This window comes from Phyllobates terribilis, unplaced genomic scaffold, assembly GCF_046119375.1.
Source record: "Phyllobates terribilis strain yellow unplaced genomic scaffold, ASM4611937v1 Scaffold_4640__1_contigs__length_58620, whole genome shotgun sequence".
NCBI classification, from domain to species: domain Eukaryota; kingdom Metazoa; phylum Chordata; class Amphibia; order Anura; family Dendrobatidae; genus Phyllobates; species Phyllobates terribilis.
In genome coordinates this window covers 15,604-42,751 of record NW_027367389.1, presented here as the reverse complement: position 1 = coordinate 42,751, position 27,148 = coordinate 15,604, and the positions used below count along the sequence as shown (strand labels likewise).

General features: G+C 37.1%; 1 non-coding gene across 1 annotated transcript; it reads right to left on the bottom strand.

Annotated features, from left to right (window-relative positions):
* Positions 1–21,670: 21,670 nt before the first annotated feature.
* Positions 21,671–21,765, bottom strand: LOC141249491 (small nucleolar RNA Z103). Its single transcript, XR_012312229.1, has one exon. It is a non-coding gene; the product is annotated as a small nucleolar RNA Z103 (small nucleolar RNA).
* Between the last annotated feature and the right edge of the window lie 5,383 nt (positions 21,766–27,148).

Here is a 27,148-nt window from a genome sequence, read left to right as displayed (position 1 = left end):
TGGAAAGTCGATCATTGAATTCTATTAATCTTATAGTCTTACTTATCTAATCCAACTGTCCTACTCTTTGTTCGTAATTAGCAACTAGTCCAAATAGTCCTAGAAACCCTTGTTGTAAGGAATAACCAAAGAAATCCTAAGGTTCAAAAGCACAACAACATAAAGATCAAAGATATGTAGGCCTATGAAATACCATTGGAAAATCACCGATACTCGACATAGGTTTAAAATCTCTACAAAAGAAGCACTCGCAAATAGTCTATGCTAATTCTGATTGCTACCTAAAAGACAACCGCCGATAAATGTAGCAAAACTAATGAACTAGTGGAATGGTAAGCATGCAAAGTGTGGATAACAATAAGCTCATATATAAGAGATAAAAGGCTAAAACTAACTCCTTATACCTCCTTGGTGAATCCTAGAACCCGAGACATCCTTCAACTCCCTTCTTATGTCTCCGACGCCAATAGATATGCAATCAATAAAATCAATCACAAAACAAAGTAATTACGGCGCCCTTTCGGATTTTCACCAAAATCTAAGTGGTAGGAACTTTTCTTTTCTATTCTTTTTATTTTTCACGCACCAACCTTTTCCTTTTTATTTAATTTTTACTTGCCTGGTTTTTATTCTTTTTATTTTTTTAATTTTTCTCATTTTTTTATTGGAGCCCCCCTTTTCGATCTAATCTCTTTTTACTCTCCATGGGTTTTTCTGATTTTTTTTTGAATTCTTTTTTGAAATAAAATGATGCAAAAGTTCAAGCAGTATAAATTCGGTACAGACTCGATCAAAAAACAACTAAAACAGTTCAGCAAAGACTCTAAAAATCAGGTAAATCAGCGGAAATAGCAAAAGAAACCAAAATCAGCACCATAAACCTCCTCGGTACGTCAACTCCTCTCCCCACACATGAACAGCGCATTGTCCTCAATGCAGTAAAAGAGGGCATCATAAAAAGGGAAGAGGGAGAAGGTACCACAGTCAACCATCGTCGTCGTCGTCCGAATTGAGTGTAGACTGTGCCGTGTCGCGGTCATGATGTTTTGGTCGCGATCGCGACATCTCTACTGGGACGAAGTCTCGATCGTGATGCCTAGGTCGCGACTGCGACATGGTTGAATTCGGGTGGTTTGTGTCGGTTGAGCTTCTCCAATGGCTTCCTACTGCTGGCTCCGTGAATTTCCTAAGAAAGAAACAAGAACAAAACAAAAAAATGGGATTAGCGTTAGTAAAAACCCCCCGGGTTGCCTCCCGATCAGCGCCTTAGTTAACGTCGCGGAACGATGTAGAACGATTCAACCAGCGTTTTTCGATCCCTTCCGGATCGCATCATCAAACAACATCTTCTTGAACCACGGATGGAAAGGTTTGAACCTTAGACCATTCTCCTCCTTGACCACCCATTTTTGCTTGGGCTTCTTTTTCTCCTTGCTTTCCTCACACTTAGACTTAGCTTTGGGCTTTGTTTTTGCTTTCTTCGTACTCTGCACAACAGCTTTAGCAGTTTTCTTTCCCTGTGGGGTTAGTGAGGTGGGGCTACTGCCCAAAACAACATGCGACCCTAGTTTGGAGGGTTCGATGACATCCGTAATACTGAATACCGAGCCATCATCCAGGGATTTTGTCATAGTCTTATATATATTAAAATTGACCAAATCCTCGTCCAACTCGAGCGTAAGCATCCCGGTATCTAGGTCTAGTTTTGTTTTAGCTGTCATCATAAAGGGTCTACCTTGTAGGACAGGTACAGCATGCGTATCATGAACGTCATCTAGTACATAAAAATCTGCAGGGAATATAAGGTCCTCGACCATAACCAACACATCTTTGACTAACTCTTTCGGATAAATCGTAGACCCGTCAGCTAACTAAAGCACTATCCCTGTCCTACTCATGGAACCTAGTTCTAATGATTTATACAACGAATAAGGTAAAACATTAATGGATGCTCCTAGATCTAGCATGGCCTTATCGATTTTCTTTTTTTCTATGGTGCATGGAATAATCACCATCCCTGGGTCGGAGCGCTTGGAAGCTATCTTTCTTTGGATGGCTGTGGAAACTCTTTCGCTTACTTGGACTTCCTGCCTTCCTTGTAGCTTCTCACTTTTCTTCTTCGAGCAAAGTTCTTTAAAATGTTTAGCGTAGCGAGGAACATTATTGATGAGTTCGAGCAGCGAAATATTCACCTTACACTTACTGAGCGTTTTGAAAAGCTCTTTGTAGTCGCGGACGTCGGTTTCTAGTAGCGGTCGAGGGGGAGAGTCGCGGTCGAGAATCTGTGAACTGGAGCTAATTCGCGGTCGAGAGGTCGAGTCGCGGTCGAGATCCTCGTCGAACGAATTTTCGGAATTTTGGGTACCGTCATCTCGGTCGAGAATCAAAAGTCGCAATCGAGATTTTTCTACTGAGACCAATTCGCGGTCGAGACCCTCTTTTCGCGGTCGAGAATTTTGCTCAGGAACCTTTTTCAGCTTCTCCTCCTCTACCTTTTCATCGAATGACTGCCCTCCGCTAATCATAATGACACTTACATTCTCCCTCGGAGCTGCGACAGTTTGCGATGGAAGCTTCCCCGAATTCTGCTGTTGCAAATTGTTTACCACCTCCGCTATTTGTGCGGCCTGTTTATCGAGGTTGCGTATGCTGGACTCGATTGCTTGAACATGGGTGGTGAAGTGTTTGGTCAAGGACTCGAGCATTTCCCTCATAGATGGTTCGTCGGATTTCGGTTGATATGGAGCGCGTTATTGGTTGTTGTATGGATATTGTCGATTTTGCGCCCCAGACGAGTCTCCCCATCTAAAACCGGGATGATCATTACCTCTCGGATTGTAATTGTTGTTCTCTCGCTGGTTGTAGTTGTTGTTCTCAAAACGAGGTCTAGGAGGTCTGAAACCTCCCGCAGTGTGTACTTCAGCGATACTCTGGTCCTGGAGTTGCGGGCACATGTCGGTAGGATGACTCTCGTCCGCACAAATACCACATAATCTCACAGGTTTCTGATTTCCGATGCTGATGTTCTTGATCATACTCTTAAGTTCAGCAATTTCACTCTTCCATCCGGGGCTCTCCGGAATCCACAGCGTTTCCTACTTTCCTCGTATAAGTCCTTCCAAAACTTCTTGTTCCCTCAGCAATCACATTTAGTCGCGCTCTAGCTTCGGCGGGAGACAAATTCAGCACACTCCCGTTACACGAAGCGCCAACTAACCTCCTGTCATTGTCTAGTAACCCATTATAGAGGTGGGTCACCAAGTCTTTCTCCTCAAACCCATGGAATGGGCAGCCAGCACACAATCTCGCGAACCTTTCAACGTAGTCATACAGCGTCTCAGCGTCCTGCTGTTCCACCATTACAATATCTCTTTTCAATGCAACCGCCTTCTTGGACGGGAAATACTTACTCAAGAAAGCTTTGTGAAGTTTCTCCCAAGTGTCGATACTTCTGGTGGGTACCAAATAGTACCATTGACGCGCGCTGTCTTTCAGCGTAAGACCAAAAGCTCTCATCTTGATTTGCTCATCGGTGATGTTACTCGGCTTACTGCAGCTGCAGATGTCGTGGAACTCACTAAGATGCATGATCGGGTCCTCCCCAACCAAGCCACGAAATTTCGGTAGAAAATTGATGAATCCGGTCTTTAGATCGAAATTAATGCCGACATTCAGGGCAAGCATCGTCACTCCTAAGTGTTGTTGCGTCAAATCAGGGTCCGTAAGCTCGCGCAACGTTCTGGCCGCCATCGATTCGATCACTAGATTCTGTAGAGATTCTCTCAGATTGCGTAGATGCGTCCGCTCTATCTTTGGAATGAAATCAAGCAAATCTGAATTAGTGGCGCGAGTGTGGACCATAAGATAGGTCCACACCAAGATAACACAAAAAGAAACAAACTATAACAGTTGGCTCCCCGGGAGCGACGCCAAAATTTGACAGGCGTAAAACCGTCGTTGTTTCCTATCAAAGATAATCCAACTAAACAATCCACTAGTAAAGTGGTAAGTCAGAGTCGAATCCCAAGAGAGCCACAACGATAACTTGTTTGTATTATGTTACCTAGTAGTAACTAGGGGGGTTTTGAATGTTGTTGTCTAACGAGCAATAATAAAACGTTGATTGTTGGATTTGTAAACTATAACGATGGAAAGCTCACTCTTTTAGTATCAGCGCATTATTCTTATGGAAAGTTGATCATTGAATTCTATTAATCTTATAGTCTTACTTATCTAATCCAATTGTCCTACTCTTTGTTCGTAATTAGCAACTAGTCCAAATAGTCCTAGAAACCCTTGTTGTAAGCAATAACCAAAGAAATCCTAAGGTTCAAAACCGCAACAGTATAAAGATCAAAGATAAGTAGGCCTATGCAATACCAATGGCAAATCACCGATACTCGACATATGTTTAAAATCTCTACAAAAGAAGCACTCGCAAATAGTCTATGCTAATTCCGATTGCTACCTAAAAGACAAGACTTTCCAAATAGAATTATCAAGCCTAGCTATATGAATGAATAATAATCAACCTAGTTTACAACCTAGATAAAATCAAGATCAATCAATTGTCAATAAAGCACAAGAGATCATAAAACAATTCTGAATTAAACTTAGAACAATAACATAAGAATTCTCACAAACATTCCTTAGAATAATGGCCTCAACCTAAGAGTGAACTAGTAGGAACTTAGCCAGAACTAGCCAAGATAAAGCAATACCTAATTATGATGAAAACTAACCAAGGATAAAGGTGAAAATGGCACAAAGGTGGGAGCTTTCTTCTTGGCTGCACAATTTCTAAGGATGAATTGTAAAAGTGAACATAATATCTTTCTAACCTAAAAACTAAAGGTTTATATAGTCTCTAATGATAGGAAAATAAAATGACTAAAAAGAAATAATAAAATAGGGGAAAATAGATCAGATTTCGGCCAAAAATAAGTAATTGGGCCAGTCCAGCGTCCGCAGTCGCGGTCAAGAATGGTGATTCTCGATCGCGAATTGGCCCCAGTTCTCTGAGTCGGCGGCAGTCTCGATCGTGAAATGTCTACTAAGGCAAAATCTCGATCGCGACTTTGGGGTCTCGATCGCGAATTCTTCTCTGTGGCTCGGCTCGGTCGTGACACCTCTTCTCGGTTGTGAGGCCTTCTCTCGAACTGGTCTTCGGTCTTCTACAAGCTTCGAGGCAGATCGGCTTCGCCTCTAGGCTTCTCCATGGGTGTAGGTGTGGTATCCTTCTCTCTCTAGCTCTGTCGCAAGTGCACTAAAAGTGAGTACAAACGAGATCTCCGTAATAAGACCACAAAATAACGCTTATGAGCATCCCGCAAATCCATAAATGGACACCATACCGGATTCCGGGAATACCAGTCAATAAGCACCTAAACACCACTAATCCTAAGCTAATACTCGCTAGTTAACACCATATAATAAGCTCCTATCAATTAACTGGATCTTACGTTTTTACGATCCATGATAAGATCCTAACAATGAACTTTTATGAGACCATAATGCCTATTTGAAAGTACAATTATTCTTTATTTTTTACTTTTACATAACTAAAATCTCTCTATATGTGCATCTCTCATGCAGCTGTATTAGATGAAAAATCCTAGGATTCTACGCATATGTGCTAAACAACTAAAACAACCACAATTGTGATTGTTTATAACATTAAGGGTGTGTTCAACAGTCTGTGTATTATCATATCTGAAGCTGAAATAGGGTATTATTGTGTCTGTGTATTCTTTGTCTGAAATAATCTGTGTCTGAAATAAACTGTGCCTGAAACTGAAATCAGTGTATTATTCTTTAATGGGTGTTCGGAATGCAGAGTATTATTTAAGGGTAAGAAAATTTAAAATTTCCAAAAATACAAGAAACCCTAAATTGCTACCAGAGTTGTATAGCAGCTCTTGCCTCTTTGAATCTCAGCATCCCAGAGCTGTATTCTCATCAGCGAATCTCGTCGGCGCTCACTCCCTTCTTTTGGATCTCGCCGGCGTTCATCACAGGTTATGCTTCTTTCGGTCTTCATGTACTGTTCTTCCGGTTTCTTGTTGGTTTCGAATTTATTCTTCTTCCGGTTTCCGGCTTCCTGTACTATTGTTCTTTCGGTCTTCGTGTACTGTTCGTCAGGTTATTCTTCTTTCGGTCTTCTTGTACTGTTATTCTTCTTTCGGTCTTCCTGTACAATTATCCATTGTTAGTAACTATGGTTGACTACAATAGCTGAAACTGCATGACAGGAAGACTGCAATAGCTGAATCTCCATTGTTTAGTAGCTATGCTTTAATTTCCAAGGACAAAGATAGTAGATTGGATCAATCTGAAAAGTTGACAAGTTCTTGTATCTGTATTACTTTATTCACCATCAATACAGAGCTGGTCTCCATGTTTGCAGGCATCCATCCATCTTATGAAATCAGTTTTGGATTTGATTGACAGTGTTATGGTTTAATTCTCTTACTAATTCTTAAGTTGAATAAAAAAAGAGAGTTAGTGTTGCCCATTATATGATTAAGGAAGAATTTTTTTTGTTAGTGCCAAATGACAGTTTACGGAAATATTGTTTGTTTAGATGTTTGATACTAGTTGCAGTGGCCTGAAATATTGTTTGTTGTAGGTGTATATAAGTTGTTAAATGGGTGATTATTATCAACAAACAAGTTCTACGGTTGTACCTTGAATTTTTTTACTATCACTTTTTAAATGGGTGTTTTGCTATGATTTGTCTAATGTGAGAAAGTAATGCAATTTTATCTAAGGACTATTAGATAAGTGGATAGATAACATTAGATGTTTGACAATGTATTTGCTAGATGGCTGAAGGAATGTTGGTTTAAGAAAAGAAAAATGAAAAGAAAGGTGGCCTCATTCTTTTGGAATGATAAGGATACCAAAATTTTGTTACAAGTAATCAAGGATCTCTTTATCAACTATGGATATGGTCTACCATTGCAATGGCCCGTGTTGGTTAAAGAATTTAAGAAACAGACGGGAAAGACTATTACTGACAGAATAGGGAAGAACAAACTAAGTTCTATGAAGCCCAAATACCTATCTTGGACAAGATTAAGGTTTCAAGTAACCGGTGCAGGGTGGGCTGAAGATAATTTTAAGGTTATCGCGGATGATAGTTGGTGGGAAAATCAAAAGGAGGTATGTATATGTTTAGGGAATAAACATATATTCTGTTGTATAATATGTCCTATATGACTAGTAAATCTTGTGAGTGTAGGAGTCATTCTATTGGTGTAGGAAGGCACCTCCTACACAAGAGATGAGTAATTTTTGGGATGAAGTGTTTCCCAATATTACAACCACCGGCAAACATTGTGTTGCACCAACTATGGATACAAGTTCAGTTTCTCAAAGTCCAGTTGTAATATGTTCTCAAGGTGATGGTGGTGGTAATGATGTTGAAGATGAAGTTGACTCACTTGATTCCCTAGAAAAGCAAGATGAAGGTGACACTATGAAGGGAAATGCAAAGAAGGATAGCTTGGATGTAGAGTACAACGAAGTCTACGAAGACCTGAGACGTTTGGTTAATGATGGATTGATTGAACGTAGATCAGAGTTGTGGTGTTATGCAGTGAATCTGTTTGCAAAGAAGAAGAAACGTACAATCTTTAATATATTGGATATAGACGAGGAAAAGTCTACTTGGATCCAGTATGAGTTCGATAATAGGACAATGAAGTGAATTCTAAAGTAGTATGAGCAACATATGACTTTTCTCTTTTCTTGTTTGAATGAACCCTATGTTTTGTTGTTTGTTGAACCATATGTTTCTTGATTGTTGAACCGTATGTTTTATTGAGTGTTGAACCTTATGTTTTATTCTTTGTTGAATTGCGTTTGTTTGGTTGTTGAACTGCGTTTGTTTAGTTTGGAAGCTACACCATACTACTTGAGATACATCCATAAAGTGCCATGTTTTACGTCTGAGTATACGGGATACATGTGGATGTGCAGGATAATAGAGTCTGATTCTGATATTCGTTGTATGAATGCTTTTCAAATGGAGTGTCATGTATTCAAGATTCTGTGTAGTGAGCTAGAAGTTAGATTTGGTTTTAGACGTTCTAAGAATATGATGACCATAGAGAAACTTGGAATATTTCTATACACACTTGCCCTAGGAATGTCAAACCGAGCGGTATGTGAATGTTTTCAATGATCTGGAGGAACGATAAGTAGTGTTTTCCATGAAGTGTTGGAGACGGTAGAAGGAAGGAGTAGAAACTACCATGGGGCTGTTAGAGATCTTCTACAACCTCGGGACAAGAATTTCACAACAATTCCCGCAAAGATCCAGTCATAGGACAGATACGAAGTGTTTAAGGTACATTTTTAAATTGTTCCAAGTTATGATATATTTCTTTAACTATTGTATAAATAATACTGTAGGGAGCTATTCACTAGTAGAAAAAACACTTGTTGAGGCTCCCTTTTAGAGGCGGACCTAAAAAAACACCTCAAAAACGTCCTAGGCTATCATATTTTCAGGTTACTGAGGCGGAAAATTACTTTATACGCCTCAAAAAAAAATTATTGAGGCGGGCATAATAAAATACGCCTCAAAAAGTACCCGGAAAAATTTTCCCGGACGATTTTATAGAGGCGGCCGACACGGGTCCGCCTCTATAAGGTTTTATTAAGGCGGGCCGAGAACGCCCACCTCTTTTAACTTTGGATTTTCCGGGTGAGGTATTAGAGGCGGGCTTAATTGCCCGCCTCTTTTAATACCTGTTGAGGCGGGTGGTACAACGCCCGCCTCATTTAACGCTTGTTGAGGCGGGCCGCTTAACGCCCGCCTCAACAAATCCCTCTTTTAAACACCCGCGCGCGGCCTGCCATTTTCACTTTGTTCCGCCATTTTCACTTCGTCTTCTTCGTTCTCCATTCGTTCCACCATTTTCACTTCGTCTTCTTCGTTCTCCCTTCGCGTTCGCCCTTCGTCTCTCCGCGCGCGTTCGCCCTCCTCTCCGCGCTTCATTCTCCCTTCGCTTTCGCGTTCTCATTTCGTCTCCGCGCGCGTTCTCGTCTTCGTCTTCGCGTTCTCGTCTTCGTCTTCGCTGGCCGGTAAGTATTCTATCTACCAACTTGTGCATTTAAGTGTTTAAATCTACCCCGAATTTGTGTATTTTTTTGTGTTTATAGTTTGTGCATTCAAGGTGTTTGATGAAATGCCTCTATGAAAATATGAAAAATATATCCCTAATTCATATACTATCTTTCATCCTAGTCAAATCTAAACAACTAATACTAACAACTTGTGCATTTAAATGTTTAAATCTATCCCGAATTTGTGTATTTTTTGTGTTTATAACTTGTGCCTTGAAGGTGTTTGATGAAATGCCCCAATGAAAATATGAAAAGTATACACCTAATTCATATACTATTTTTTGTGTTTATAGCTTGTGCATTGAAGGAGTTTATTGAGGCGTTGTCTTGAAGGATCGATATTGGATCAAGGTAATACTTCTACCCTAATTTCTTAGGCCCTTGGCGGGATAGATTTCATAATTTAGGCCCTTGGCGGGATAGTTGAGTTTGTATTTTTTCTTGCTTAGTTGCGTATTATTATCTATTAAATTAGGCCCTTGACGGGATAGAATTCATAATTTAGGCCCTTGGCAGGATAGTTATTAGAAATGATATTAAATCTTCCTCTTTTTGCAATTATTACTAGAAATGAGTCATCCTTGGATGTACGGTGACCACACTACGACACAATACTTGAGTGGGGTTGAGGAGTTTATTAGATGTGCTTTAGCACACCAACGTAGTACGAAGCAGAAAAAATCTATTGTCCTTGCCGTGATTGTAAGAATATAAGGCGGTTAGATGATATTGATGAGATTGAGGATCATTTATTTCGTCGTGGTTTCAAAGAAGATTATCATGTTTGGTTTTGGCATGGTGAGAAAATACCTGATCGTCCAAGTTCTAGTGTCAATGAGTTTGATGTTCGGGTAGACACTGATGATAGTGATGATGATATTGCTGAGAATAATGAGATGGATGATGATGATGACCAATAAGATGATGAAATAAATGGGATGATGGATGGGGTGAGAGATCACTTGAACGAACGACCTCAGATGTTCGAACATGTATCAAAGGCTGCAGAGACTCCCTTGTATCCTGGGTGTACAAAATGTAGCAAGTTAGAGGTTGTGTCAGTACTTTACAACTTGAAATGTGCTTCTGGTTGGACTGATGGAAGTTTCAACACCTTATTGGAATGGTTAGGTGAATTTTTACCAAAAGGCAATGAGATGCCTATCTCTACTTATTACGCCAGAAAATTGATGTGTCCCTTAGGCTTAGATGTAGTAAAGATAGATGCTTGCCCAAATGATTGTATGCTTTACAGAAATGAACATGAAAAATTGAATGAGTGTCCACAGTGCGGTGCATCTCGTTACAAGCGTAAAGGGGTAAATTCGGCTAAGAGGGGCCCAACAGCTAAGGTTATGTGGTATCTTCCAATAATACCTAGGTTTCAGTGTTTGTTTTCGATAAAGAAGGAAGCCAAAAATCTGAGATGGCATGCGGAAGGGAGAAAAAAAGATGGACAGCTTAGACATCCTACTGATTCTCCTCAATGGAGAAATACTGATAAGAAATATTCTGAATTTGGTGATGAGATTAGGAATCTGAGACTTGCTTTATGTACAGATGGTGTGAGTTCGTATGGTACTTTAAAGCAGCCAACATAGCACGTGGCCGGTTCTTCTAGCGATTTATAATCTTCCTCCATAGTTGTGTATGAAGCGCAAGTATATCATGTTATCACTCCTCATCTCCGGGCCTAAGCAACCTGGGAATGACATAGATGTGTATCTTGCTCCACTTGTTGATGATTTGAAATTATTGTGGAATGAAGATGTCCCAATGTTCGATGCATACACAAACTCAAACTTTACCTTGCGAGCTATGGTTTTTGTACCATAAATGATTTTCTGGTATATGGAAACTCGTCTGGGTACAAAACCAAAGGAGAACAAGCATGCCCTATATGTGAAGAAGATATGAAACCTGCCTACTTGAGAAATTACAGGGAAAATGTGTATGTAGAGTACCGGAAGTTCCTTAGTCGATATCACCCTTACCGTAAAAACAAGAAGGAGTTCAATGGGTACACCGAGGAAGGAGTAGCTTGTACACCTTTGACAAGATCACAGGTTTATGAACGAATTAAAAATGTTGACACTAAATATGGCAAGTGCTTCAAGTCCAAATCTAAAAAGGGTGTTTTATGGAAGAAAGTGTCTATACTATGGGATCTTCCTTATTGGAAAGATTTGTCAGTTAGGCATTGTCTCGATGTGATGCACATTGAAAAGAATTTTTGTGATGCCATAATTGGGACTTTGCTAAATATACCCGGAAAGACGAGAGACAACAAGAACGTTCGTTTTGATATGAAGGAGAGGAATATTCGACCAGATTCATAAAGGGCGTGTTCCATCAAAAGGTGATCCCGAATCACAAGGTGTTAGCGCAATTACACAGATTCATAAAGGGTGTGGTCCGTCAAAAGGTGTTCAAGTAAAACAGCCTATGCACCTTGAGTATAATGCGTTTAATGTCCCAGATGGCCAATGGTCAAAACAATACGGAAAGCAAGTTGGGAGTTGTGCTCAATGAATAAATATTAACGAGAAAGAATATCGAAAGATAGATGAGCAGACGAGGCAAGGGTTTTGGGAGGAGACCAAGGTATAATGTCTTTTTAAATTACACCTTGAATATATACTATATTAACTATCATTGACTTATTGTACAAATTCACAGCTTATGTTCCACATCATTGATGATGTGGCTAAATCAAGGGGAAAATATTTCCATTCATGTGTGGCAAAACGCTTTAGAGATTTTAAGAGGAAGTTGGTAGCTCGATGGATAACTAAGACGTTCAAGCCGTCGAAGTATCCTACAAACAAGATGCCTTGGGATGTCTACCATCATATTTCAGAGGTTGATTGGTTAGCTTTTGTTCAAGAATATCACAAGCCAGAGTCATTGGTAATAATGTTATTTCCTTTTAGTGCTACTTCGTTATAGGCCAGAGTCATTGATAATAATGTTTCTAACTCAATGGTGATAATGCTCTCGACTTTTGACAGGCTTGTAGTGCAAAAGCAAAGGCAAGTGCAGCCCAGAACAAGAATCCTCATCGCACCGGCCATGCGGGTTATATTAGAAAACGACATGAGTGGATAAAAGAAGGACGACTCCCAGAGGAAGCAACTATATCTCTGTCAAGTAGCTCCTCAGTGAACTCATCGGTTCCTAGAGTTAGAAAATACAGATCAAAGGAATGGGTTTTGTCTCATCAAGTTCGAACTGCGGATGGAAAGTGGGAAGTTAGCCTGAATGATAAGGATGTCGTAGAAATTGCAAGAAAATTTGGAAGTAGTGCTCTGCAATGAATATTTACTTAAATTTACTTGTAAATCTGAACTAATTTATACTTTTCTAATTGGCATCATAGGAGGAGTATAACGAAGAAGAAGAAAAAGGAAACCTTATGTTTGAGGATGATGAGGATGCCCTCACCAAAGCCATTGGGAAAAAGGATCATAGTGGTCGTGTCAAGGCAATAGGTGGAACTGTGGGTTATAGAGTTGCTTTCGGTCCAAGAGAACGACAAAGAAGATGTTCTAATGAAGCTTCTTCAGATCTAATCGAATCGATCAGAGCTGAAGTTAGAAAGGAGTTTGAAGGTGAGTTAGATAAAAGGGTGGCAGAGGCCCTACAAAAGCAAATAAGCTCCATGTTACACATAAATCAACCACACTTTACTTCTACTACCGATCTTGAACCTAATGTTGATGCACCCTATACCACTTGTCATGATTCCACACCGCAACCACGTGAGCTGAAGGTATGACTGATGCAGCAATTTTATCATGAAATCTTTATGTCCAAATACCTCTTATAACATGAACTAAAATACCTCTTATGCAGGAAAGGACTCCATGCCATCTTGCCCTTGAGGATAAAGATTCTAGTAACAAAGTGCTTGTAGCGGATGGTATGGTACAACCCACAAAATGATGCATCGTCCCAGCACTTTACACTGATGAAGCCTGATCACTACAAAGTCCAAGTTGATTTTGTTTATGATGGACATCATGATGATATTCTTCTGGTGCCTACGGGTGATGGTTTCACTAACTTAGGCGGTGCTCAGGGCAGCTTCGTGCAATGGCCAATCCGCTTAGTGATTTTCAAAGACGACGAGGTAAGAAGTTCATGTCATTTCTCTAACTTAGGCGGTGCCTATTGGTGATGGTTTCACTTACTCACTCTTTCTCATCTATAATTCAAATATATATAGGACTATACTACTCCACGCCCAACAAAGAAGTCCAAGTCATTTCTCTCGAAAAAGGTGGATGATAGCGCCAAAAATACAAAGGTAAGTCAATTTAGGCCCTTGGCGGGATAGTTGCATATTATTATCTATTTAGGCCCTTAGCGGGGTAGAATTCATAATTTAGGCCCTTGGCGGGATAGTTATATTGAATGATATTACATCTTCCTTGTTTGTACTCAATGAGTCTCAGTCCAACAAAGAAGTGGTTGGTAGCTGTGATAAAAAACGGAAGAATCAGTTGCAAAAAAAAGAAAGAAGAAAACGAAGCAATTCAAGGTCATGGCCAATCGTGCAAGTGGTTGCAAATTGTTATGTCTTCGGCGTCGGGAGATACATATGATAATACTCCCATCCCATTGGATGCCTCAGTTTGGAATTATGTGACGACAGATCAAAACATATATGTCACTGCATCCGATGTAGAAGAATTCCTTAAGGGGGATTGCTTAAACATTTCGGTGATTCAAGTCTACATGATGTAAATATTAATCTTTATCTTTTAATTGTCAACTATCAATCTTAATCTTTTTCTGTAATTGTTCAACTATCATTCTTAATTGTTTTTCTTTTAAATGTGCAGATATTTATTGGACAATCACACACATGCATTTGAAAATTCTGGAATTGGATTCATCTGTCCTGAGATGATGTCAAGCACTAGAATCAAGGCCGAACCATCTGTTCCAGCAACTTACTTGCAACGTGTACTCATTGCTAACAGTGCCAAATTGTTTTTGCTCCCGTATAATCAAGAGTAAGTGTTTTCAATAAGTTTCATATATAATTAGTATTTTAAGCAATCATTAATTTTTATCAATTTACGTTTAAATGATGCAGCAATCATTGGATTCTGTACGTGATAGACCTATTTAAAGGACAGGTCTATCTTTTCGATTTTTTGAAAGATCCAGGCAACAGAAAGACTGGTGCATCTCGAGTCCTGAATTTGTAAGATATTTGACTTCAAAAACCCCCTTTTATCATTCTCCAAGGTCCTCCTTTCGTAACCCCCTAAGAAGCCCAAGAGATACAGATAAAACTGATTTTTCGGAAGAGGGTCTGAGGGATACTCGGCCCATTACTCGGCCGAGTATCCGCCCGAGTAGCAAGCCACCGCGCGAGCCTCAGAGAGATACTCGGGCCGATACTCGGCCGAGTAGCGGGCCGAGTATCTCTGTGAGGCTTGCGCGGTGGCTTGCTACTCGGGTGGATACTCGGCCGAGTAACGGGCCGAGTATCCCTCTGGATAGTTCATCAACTTCATTTCGTCATGGCTTGTCTCGTCCTTCCTTTCGCCCTTCTTTGCCGGTTCCTTCCTTGCTTATGAATTAGTTTTTTGGAATACTAAAAATATCATTTTCATGACTGTATTGCGTGGATTTTCTAGGGCATTTCAAGTGTTTAGGTATCAAGGTGGAAAGTGCGATAAATCATTGGGAAAATGTAAGACGTTTAGAGTCATTGATATAAAGGTACATATAACATTTTAAACGCTAGCTTTAGGTTTGTTTATCTATAATCGAAGGCCTTGTATCTAGCTGAGACAACCTCCTTATTTTGTGTAATTAGTGCGCTCAACAAAGCGGCGGAACCGAGTGTGGCTATTATGTCATGAAGTTCATGTTAGAGATAGTCACGGAATTCGATGACTCTGATGATTACCGACTAGGTAAGGTATGTAACTAATTAACTATACATTGATGTATTTGAGTTTTTTTTACCAATAGTTTATGTGTTTCTTATGAAGCTATATACTAAAAGGACGACATCATATACTGTTGAAGAAATGGATGTAGTTCGTGAGCAATGGGCACAATATTTTACATCGAAGTATCTATGATCGGATTGAACTTATTTGTACTTGTCATATATATATGTAAACTGTTGTTGATAACTTAACTATACTCTGGTCAAACCTGTTGTGTTGTTCTACATTATTCTATAAATTTGTGTGTGGTTTTTTCATCCGATTTTAAGAGCACGTAGGGGCAGCTTGCTGTTTTGTTCGAACAGGCCTCTTTTTTCCTATTTGTTGAGACGGGCATCCATAAGCCCGCCTCTAAAACCTCCACAACAAGTGCCTTCGAAGGCACTTGTTGCGGCGGGCTTAAGGCGGCCCCCTCAACAGGTGTGTGCTTTTAGAGGCGTACAATAGGCCAGCCCGCCTCAACAAGCCTTTGTTGAGGCGTACAATAGGCCAGCCCGCCTCAACAAGTGCCACATAGGGCACTTGTTGAGGCACTTTTAGAGGCGGGTCTCTATAGGCCCGCCTCAACAAGTGCGTGCTTTTAGAGGCGTACAATAGACCAGCCCGCCTCTAAAAGCCTTTGTTGAGGCGTACACTAAGCCAGCCCGCCTCAACAAGTGCCCTATGTGGCACTTGTTGAGGCACTTTTAGAGGCGGGCTTCGTTAGGCCCGTCTCTAAAAGTGTCTTTTTTGAGGCGTATTTAGCCCGCCTCTAAAAGTGTTCCCACTTGTTGCAGCCCCCTCATTAGCTGCGAACGGTATACGCCTCAACAAGTGTCAAAATGCCCACCGCAAAAAGGGTTTTTTCCACTAGTGATTGGTTGTATTGATGGTGTTCATATGGATGCCTCCATACCTGTGGAACTACAACAACCATAATTTGGAAGGAAAAAATATTGCACGTTCAATGTAATGGTTGTGTGCGATTTTGACATGTATTTCACTTTCATATTTGCTGGTTGGGAAGGCAGTGCACATGATTCTAAGGTATTTGATCATGCAATTACAACCGTGTCACTTAACTTTCCTCATCCTCCTTCAGGTATGTTTTGTAGTTTGGTTGTAAGATTTATACAACTAAAAATTTGAACAGAGGTCGTAACAAAATGTTATACTTCAATCTGTTGACAGAGAGATATTACTTAGTAGACAAGGGCTATCCCGACAAACAAGGTTACATGGTGCCATACTCAAAAGTTAACTATCATAGGAACGAATTTGGTAAGGAGGCGCCGAGGAACCAAAGAGAAGGTTTAACCGTAATCATTCATCACTGAGAGGCACCGTCGAGAGATGTTTCGGTGTTATGAAGAAGAGGTGGAAGATTCTTAAAAATATGCCTAGTTATAGTATCGAAACTCAATTTGATATTATCATTGCGTGTTTTGGTTTGCACAATTTCTTGCTTCGCACATGTTAAATGATTCAAGTTTCGAGGATGATGATGTTGAAGAAGAGCCAGTTTACAATCCAAGTGAAGAAGGTTTTGATAATCACCAACGTGGCATGAAGGACACTCATGATAAAATTGTGCATGAGATTTGGGAGAACAATAGAGGTTGGTTGTAGTTATTGAACTTGTTGAACTTCTAGAACTTTTTGAACTTGGTGCGAATGGTTGTAATGGATGTTTTATGCTGAACTTATGAGCTTCATGAACTTCTTGAATTTATTTAACTTGATGGAAATGAAATTGCACAATACAATGAAAACACACAATACATGTCGAAAGACTTGAGCACATAAGCACAACCTAAGGGTGAACTGGAAAAACTTGAACACATATGACAAGGGTTGAGTGACGCATCAACGTAGTACGAAAAGGTCCAAATTCGGGATGAACCTACGAGTTTGGAAATGTTTTTAGAAAATAAATTACAATAACCTTAAGTTAATGTTTATCATAAACTTACCTGAAGAAGATTCTCCCACCACATATCATCCGTGGTAGTCTTAGAATCACGCCGTTCGTGGTAGTCTTAGAATCACGCCGGACTATATCCATGAATCGCACCCACCTACAATAATTTTGTTTTATAGTTTTCAATTTGGTTTTTAATACTTTAGTATCAAAACATGTACCCGTCTTGTCTTCGAAACAACTGGCAATGAATCCCCATTGGTATCGTCCTAGATTGCCCAATTCATCATGATATACTTGTACAACCTCAAGTAAATGGTCATTATATTCATCCAACCATAACATTGCCATCTGCAAATTCATATATCACAACTAATGATGCATATTTACAAGAGATAAAACATAGAACTCAAACTAAATGAAACTACAATTGTATAATGAAGTAACTAGAGAGAACTTACTAGGGAGAACTAACTAGGACATACAACTACAGATATGGTATTGCACACACATATATATTACAAGACAATTAATGACAACAACACAATTCTCTTCAATCATACTACACTACTATTGTCACGTGAAACAAAATTAATGACATCATGCCAATAGTACAAGTTTTTAGTCTTGCCATGTGAAAGTAAAGTGCCCACCTTACAAAACATTGTAGATATATCTAGTGTTACAATATAAACTTATAGAAAATATTAGACAATAATATAATTACAACACTGACACCCAAACAGACCATGACATTTTTATCCACCTCTTCAAGTCGTCACGATCCGAACAAACCTTTATATGTGCACTTGAAATGCTTGAAACTGTTTCATTAAGTTCATCAATCCTCACCTCCGCAACCATGAGTTGTGTTTCCAACACTTGAATCCTTTCTCTTTGTCTCTCTTGAACAGAGATTTGTTCATCGATACCTATGCCTAAAACAGCTAATGGGTGGGGCACGTATTGGGGTGGCGATGGAGGCGGCGAAGTAATCCGATTTCCATACCTATCATATTCCTGTAATCAACAACACAAAAAATGAATTGAACAACACAATATGATTCTGGAAAACGCTGCTTCAATTAGATAATGTAGTGGTTATATAGCATTACAAACTGATGTCCTACACCTTCTAGAACCATTCAGATATTTAAATATCTGAATCCATATAGAACATGGAACATGGTACGAATTCATTCAAGTACAATGAATTGGAACCAAATAACTGAATTGGAACTAAATAATATGGAACATGGAACATGGTACAAATTCATTCAATCACAATGAATTTTCTAACCAAGCAACAACTCATCTTTGCTAACCAAGCAAGAGCTAATGAAGTGAAGTTTGCACATAATTACTTTCATAAACTGGTCACATACAAACAAGTTCAATGAATCTAAAATTACCTTCTGAAACTTCAAATGGCATCAATGAACAAGAAAATGGCATCAATTTGTTGGCAGGAAACTTCAAATTGGTCTATCTCGTATGACCAATTTATTGACAGGAAACTGTAAAATTTTAACACAAATGCAATAAATCAAGTCAGGGCAAAACCAAAACATGACCAACTCTATAACCATAGACATAAATGAACAAGAAAATGGCATCAATTTGCCTACCTTCTGAAATGGAGTACCAAGGACACCTCCAGAACACCCAGATCTCAATGAGCTGAAAAGCTACAACACAAATGGAGCAAATGGAGAGGAACAAAGGCAAGATCTCTGAATTGCAACAGTTGAATATCTACAAAGAAATTTGAAGGCTGTAAAGAACAAATTTCGAACGATGTAAATTGTGACGTATAAACAAATTTCAAACCTCGAATTACAACACAAATGGAGCAAATGGAGAGGAACAACTACAATCGAACCCTAAGCATAAAATTTCAAACGCTGTACAGAAGGAATTTTGAACCCTAATAAAGAAATTGAAAGAAGGTGAATTGATGCAATTTCGAACCCAAGAAATTCAGACGCTGTAAAGAAGAATTTTCGAACCCTAATAAACAAATTTCGAAGCCTAAACAAATTTTGAACCTCGAATTGCTGAAGCTCGGTAGGTGGAAGCTCGAAGGAGGCTGCTCGATTGGACGAAGCTCGAAGCAGCAAGCTCTAATGGAGGACGAAGGACGAAGCTCGATGGAGGCCGCCCTATTGGAGGAAGCTCGAAGGTGGACGAAGTTCTTCGATTCATGAGAGAAGAAGAAGAGTAGATGCTCGAAGAGGAGGAACTGGGAGAAAGAAGGAGATCGATTAATGAGAGAAAGAAGGAGAACGAAGGAAGAAGGAAGAACTGAGAGAACGAAGATCGATTACTCTGAGTGGCATCGGGTTGTAATTAGAAGCATGTGACCAATAATACATGTAACAAAGATTCTCAGCTTTTTTTTGGGTATTATTTGCTTGAAATTTGATACACAATAATACATAGATAATACATGTTATACCGAACGGATTTTTAGAGAATTTTAATTCACATAATACACGTATCTGAAATCATACACATAATACACGATAATACGTATGCCGAAGGCATCCTATGTCTCATTTATAAACGTTCTAAATCTAGATTTTTAACTACAATTTAGTACTTGATATTCGAAGAATAACTATCCCTTTTTTCTTGCAATTCTATTAAAAAACTTCAAATTTTAATTGATTTTTCATAGTACAATATTCAAAATTGAACATCAAATAGTCTTCTATTAATTTTTAAATCCTACGACTCACACGATCCGATTTGATGATCCAATCCTAAGGATACCACGTGATTCGATCCTAAAATCTCGATTTTAATAACCTTGACTGCACGTATATAATTCTAAATTATTCTCAAACCTTATATGAAAATGGATCAATATAATTTGATGCCAAAGTTTTTTTTTGATAGCATGTTAACATTAAAATTCCTTTTATTAAAGACGATCGCTTACTAAACATCGCCTCCTAAATTCAAATCTGGATCAGTGTGAAGGGACAAATGCCCGCGACTAACCTACAAGGGGATGGGCAATTTGATTCACTTTTAGTAGTATCCATGTGGAAAATAGGAAACACTGAGTTGTGAAACTGGTTGGTAGTAAATAGTGTACCCTAATATAAACGTACGTTCCTCCAAATGCGACCAAAGGTTGTGCAATTATCACATGATATCCGTTCCTCCAGAATATTGTTTCCTTTTAAGAGATATTTTTTCTTTAAAATTATAATGAAAAAGGCATTTACATATATTACATCTTAAGAAAACTAGTTATGAAAAATTGATTATAACCTTTTTGTAGTACAAATCGATTTTAAATTATGCCATACTATGACACCAATTCAATGAGATTTTCTAAGAAATACTATTATATTTACTAGTTGTTATGTACTTCGTTAGCTTATTATTCTTACCGGTCAATATTCACCTGTATAATTAATTGTGAAACATCAAAGTCCCTTCAATTATTCATATTTGCGTACTTCTAATTAAAAATTAGTAATAGATTCAATAAATAAAAAATTGTACCTATGAATTGTAAGGCTAGAATAAAAAAGAGCTTTAAATAGAAGAGCTTGAATGTATATGTATGATATTTATACTAATAAAATATATAAAAATAAAATAAAATAAAATTTAAAACGTTCTTGACCAAGAAAGGGAGATGATCAAGTATTAACTGTTTAACGGAGAGGGAGATATAGGTGATTTTCGATATCTATCTATATATTAAAGGAGAGTCCTCTTGTTTATATGTTGGTCTAAGATTAAAACAGTTGACATGTCGCTCCTACATTAATTTCAATTAAAATTCATTTTTTAATGATGTCACATCATCATCCATATTATTAAAGATATTACTAGTCTAAGACCCGTGCCCTGCACGGGGTGATAATTAGAATATAAAATGATAAATATAGATGTGTAAATTTAAAATTTAAAATTAAAAAGACTATTACTTAACTCTTATTATAGTAAATAACAACATAATTTATGACATATTTTTTTATTTTGAAATTCAAAGAAATATAAGTCTCTTATATATAATTTAAGGATTCAACAATTTAGTAATATATAATCTTAATGTTTCCCTAGATTTGAAATCATATTTCCCAAAATTGTCATCATTATATATTTTGTACAAAGTCATATTATGAACGACTTTCAGACTAACATAACTTCATAAAAATAACAATATTCCACTCGAAACGAAAAAATAAGTTTACAAATTGGTTTGAAGGTTGAAAAAAAAAAAAGTTCTTTTATTTGGGTCAAAATGAAACCACTTAAACAAATGAGTGAACTTTATGATCTAATGAATAGATCTCGTTGGATTATAATAATGATGATATCTTATATAGAAGTGTTCGATCATTGAATTGGCTCTAATTATCTTATTCATCTAACAATATCTAAAATTTAAGATTTAATTGGTATTATTTGATAAATTAAGTCCAAATATTTCAACTAAAAGATGTCAAAATAAACAAAATATCTTCGTTGTATTAATGTGTGGGTTAAAATTATTGCAATGAATAACAAACATCTAAGAGGGTTTCATATTTTAAAATAATAATAAGTTTATTAAGATTTTTTATTTTATGGATTTTATAATTCCTAGGTTTTAAAAAAAAAGAGTAAGAAAACCTTGTATCTATTGTTTTTAAAAAGAGATCAAAATATTGGCTTGAATTCCGAACGAAAGAGTAAAAAATAGAATAGTATAATCAACTTCAATCATCAAGGAGAAACCACCACATCCGTTGCTTATATAAATTTATTCTATAGCAAATTGTAGAAAAGAAAAACAATGACAAAAACACAAAAAATCATATAGCAAAAACAATTTCGGTCAAAGGATGGAAAAATTAAAATCACCATATAACCTCCAAACAAAAAAGATATAAGGGAATTGAATTATATTAAAAAGATATAATATAATATAAGGTTGAGTGATTCGAAGAGAAAATAGCTTTAATTTTATCTCTTACCTAATAATTTATCTTTAAGAAATTCACTTTGATACACAATAAAACTTTTCTCAACAAAGTACAAATTATAAATAACTACTACGTAGTAAAAATCAAGTTTAAAAGAAATTTAGAGTACTAAGCAAGAATCAAATTACTAATCAAATTATTAACAAAATAGAAAATAAATTATGAGGAGTACTAAGAAAGAATCAAATCACATGTAAAATTATTAACAAAATAGAAAATAACTTAGGAGAATATTTCTCACCAAAAAAATATAGTAATTATTTAATTAGTGTGTTTTAATAATAAATTTTATTAATATACCTTCTAATATATTGTGATGTGACACCAATAAACATGTGTCAAATGGCGGTACCATCCTAAGGTTTAGAAATTAGATATAGATAGATATTTATATTGATATTGAATTTATTAACACTATAGTATGGGGGTCATATTAATTAATTCTAACAAATAAATAAAATATGTAGCTTACTAATTTAAGTAAGATTTCGCTTATCAAGATAATTTATTGGTTATAAATAATTTTTTTATTTATTTTAATAAACCAAATCTAAGAAATGAAGATTCTATGGTCCTACATTTATGGTGAAAGTTATTTAATATAAGTTAGTTTTTAAAAAGTATTCTAAATGTCATGTTGATGTAGCACAAAATAATAGAGGTTAATAGTTATTCTTAAATACATTGTTGACGTGGATCAATGGATGGTTGATACATGGTGGAGCAAACCTCAGCTTTAATAATTAGATATTAGATATAGATATTAATATTTATATTGGATTTATTAACACTATAGTATGGGAGTCATGTTAATTAATTCTAACAAATAAATAAAATATGTAGCTTATTAGTTAAAATAATATTTCGCTTATCAAGATAATTTACTGGATATAAATAAACCAAACCTAATAAATAAAGATTATATGGTTCTACATTTATGGTGAAAGTTATTTAATATAACGTTTGAGATGGAGAAAATATAGAACAGTTTGGTTTTCAAAAATCAGATATTATGGAAAAGAAGATTTGGTTTTCAAAAATATTTTTTAAAATTTATGTTGAAATCTTCCGTACCTTGCAAGCTTCTATTTTTAATTGTATAATTAAATTAAAAATTCAAAGAATAAGTAGAAGAGAGAGAATAGTAGAATGAATAGAAAATTGACATGTAGGATGTGGTAGGGCCAGAATGATTGTGTGAGTTTCAAAATGAGGAGCTTTAATATATAGGTGATTTTTCATCAGCCACGTCATCAAATCTATTAATTTATATACATTAAAAATATATATCAACAAAGAATTAGCATATTTGCTGAGATTTTTTACATTATTTAATTTTTTAAGAATTTTTAGTTTTTTATTAAAAACTTTATATCCTAGAATATTAATGATAATAACATTATTGATTATTATATTAGATAATCAAACCCTAAAATCTTATCAACTATATTAAGATTATTATATATTAAGTCCCTATAACCATATTGATTTGTTAACAATAAAATCATACTATACTGACTAAATTTATTATATATTTCTATTAACTTTAATTGTATAGATCTCGATCTAACATCTTTGTTAGCCTATTATATATAATAGTATTTGTCTTATATTATTATATAATACAACATGCATATATCGTGAATCATATTTGTGTAATTATAAAAAACCAAATTATATATTAATGTTATATCTTCAGTTTTCTTCTATAGCCTAACATTAAAGATGTGTATAATATAAACTATAATGGACAACATTATTTGTATGTTGTGAAATATTTTTTATATTTTTAATTAAGATATTATGTTTCTCACACTATTTATATTATATATATAGAACCAAAATAAAGTTTAGATATGTTTTTATTAATATTATATATTTTTTTATTTAATTAATCAAATTCCGTGCTGGCCATGGATGATCAACTAATTATTAATTTATTCGAATGTCTTTTGTCTATCACATACTCAATTGAACAACGGATTTCCAATAAATAACCTTGTATTTGAAAAAAATGCATATGTGAACGTTTAACATAATATGTTGAATTGCAATATTCATGTCCAAATTAAGTCCAAACCAAATCCAACCATCCATACACAAACAATTATTACAACGATATTATATTTTTCATTTCAGTGATGCTCATGCAAGGACATTATATTTAGACAAAAGTTCTTATTATACGGTAAAGTTACTTAGTACGTAACTCTCTTTTTCCTTTACAAATAGTTTTCTTAATCAGTTAGGTGTTTAGCTGTATATTAGGAGACGTTCAAATAGTTTTCTTAATCTATGATTCTACAACCGGTTCTCCTTACGACATTTAATGCAAACCTGTTGGGGAATTTGAATAAGTTTTAGAAACTTTTTGTACATGCTTAACTAAAATATATCGGCTTTGTCTCTTACATGCACTAAGAAGCAAGAGGTATTTAATAGAAATATGGAGTCGTTTATTATAAGTATACATGTATAATTCACTTTAATTATTAATAGCAATTTCTTTTATAACTTCACTTTTTATACAAGGACGTGACTTCCTTAATAAAATATAGCCAAGAGTACAGTTTTTTTTTAGACGAAACTGCTGCCATATATATTATAGATCTTGTTTCGCAAGGGCAATAATCCCCGGAAAAATATAAAAGGAAATTTTGCAACCATAATGCTTGAATTGATGCCTCAAAGCATGCTACGAACTCGGCCTCCATGGTGGATGATGCAATAATGGACTGTTTGGAACTTTTCCATGAAACGGCACCGCTAGCCAGCATGAACAAGCAACCAAAAGTGCTCTTCTTCGTATCCACACATCTAGCAAAATCTGAGTCCGTATAGCCAATCACCTCAAGGTGATCAGTATTCCTAAAAGTGAGCATAAGTTCCTTTGTCCCGTGTAAGTATCTCAGCACTTTCTTTGCAGCTTTCCAATGATCAATACCTGGATTGCTTTGATAGTGACCCAGCATGCCAACTGCAAAACTGATGTCTGGTCTATTGCAAACTTGTGCATATCCCAAACTCCCTACAAGAGACGCATAAGGGTAGTTTTTCATTCGATCACGTTCTAATTCAGTTTGAGGACATTGACTTAAGCTAAATTTGTCCCCTTTCTGAAGTGGAACAACATTAGGATCACATGCCGTCATGCCAAAATTTTCCAAAACTTTTATGATATAGGCCTTTTGAGACAAACCCAAAATCTTACGTGATCTATCCCGGAATATTTCTATCCCAATCACATAAGAAGCGTGATACAGCCTCACCTAGGCTAAAACCGATCTAGACCTCCATACAAACACACACAAACAATAAACACAAGCTTCAACAGAATTCTGATTTGCAACAGAATTGAAAGGATGCAAATAACCCGGAAATGGAAAAGGAAATAGACAGGATAGAAGATGATTGAAACCAAGTGCAATCAACAACAAGACCAAAGGCTTTGATGGCCTAGAACCGAGCTGTAATGCTGCACAAAACCCCAATCCTACAACCCTACACAACCTTCACGTGGAGGAGGCACAAGGAGGAGCTCTATGAGTTTGCAAACACCAAGTCTATTAAGCTTGACATAGCCAAATCATCTAGAGTAAATACAAGCAATCCGCTCATCACACACATGAGTTCAAAAGCTCTCTTTTGCAAGGGAGAAACAACAAGTGTTTAGCAATTCTGAACTCCCAAATAAGGAAGACAAGGGAGGCTTAAATAGGTGGACTAGCCGGCCCTTGGTCTCCTAAAAACACACATTAAATGTCCTAAAAACACATAAGCCACACGGCTTCCAAACACACATAAAATGCAATAGTCTTAAGTGCAAATGGGAAATGATAGTAAGGTCTTCAAGCCATCTTCTTGTAGTTTCTTGGCTCTTGATCTAGTGATGAAATCAACTTCAAGTAGAGGTGCTCCTGCATCATTCCCTCCTCCTTAGAAAAGATTCGTCCTCGGATCTTCAATGTGGTCAAGCCGAGGGGAGGACTTCTTCTAGCTCTTATAATGCAGCACTTCAAGCACCGTTCCTTTGCCAACTTGTCCTTAGCTTTGCCCGCCTTTGCTTGATGCATATGATCCTTCCAAGGCTGTAGAGGACTTGAGCTTCTATGGCCACCGATTTGATGGACTTCTTCATAAACAAATGGCAACTTCATCTCCACCTTGCCTTCACTAACCATCTCCTTATCTTGATAGTTACTTGGCTCGTCCACCTTGAGTTTGTCTTTATTTATCTTGTGTTCCTTCATAGGAGGAGCTCTCATACTTCTGGGGTGCAAGGCTTCCAATTGAGCGCTTATGGTAGCTAGATTATCATCGGGTTGAGCTTGCAAAAGTGGAGCGCTCATACTTATGGGGCGCAAGGCTTCCAATCGAGCGCTTATGGTAGCGAGATTATCATCAGGTTGAGCTTGCAAAAGTTGAGTAGGGTGAGGGGCTGCTTGGCTCTTAAGGACGTTTACATCAGCCGTGAGGGCTTTAATACTATCTGTGAGGTACTTAAGGATGCTATAAACCTCCGGTTGTAGGGGTGTGGGGCTCCTACCATTGGCCCTCTCATTGCCCTCTTCTTCATAATCCCTAGAGTTAGACATGATCAAAGCAAAACAATCACAGAAATAGGTGATGTTAGATTGATAATAACAACTCTCATTGTTTCCCAAACCAAGTGTTTGATCACACAACTCTCTTGTTGCTTGTATTCCTCTAACTTGATGTTGATTTGTCAAGATCAAACCCTTCAATATGGTGCCTATTCACTCAAAGAGTCCAATTCAGTTTTGAAACGAAGAAAAGGAATCACTCCTCTCAGATTGCTAGAATGAGGCAGCAACCTAGTGTTTAAGCACAAATTTAAGCCTTAGAATAGGTGATTACCTTCAAATAGAGCCTGGATTGAGTCAAGAAGGAGCTCGGCCTTGTCTAACCTTGTCAAACCTTGAAGAATGTGGGGTTATGGACTAGGTGTCTAAGGCAATAGGGTAGGCTCAAGGGCTCTTGGCAATCCCTTGTTCTCCTTCTTCAAAGCAGCCTCGGAAAGGACTTAACAAATCGGTTCTGATGTCTTTGTTCAATTCTGGAAGAGAAGAACCCGGTTCGTGTCCTTAGACCGTAGTGTATTGCTGGATGGTAGGCTTTCTAACCCG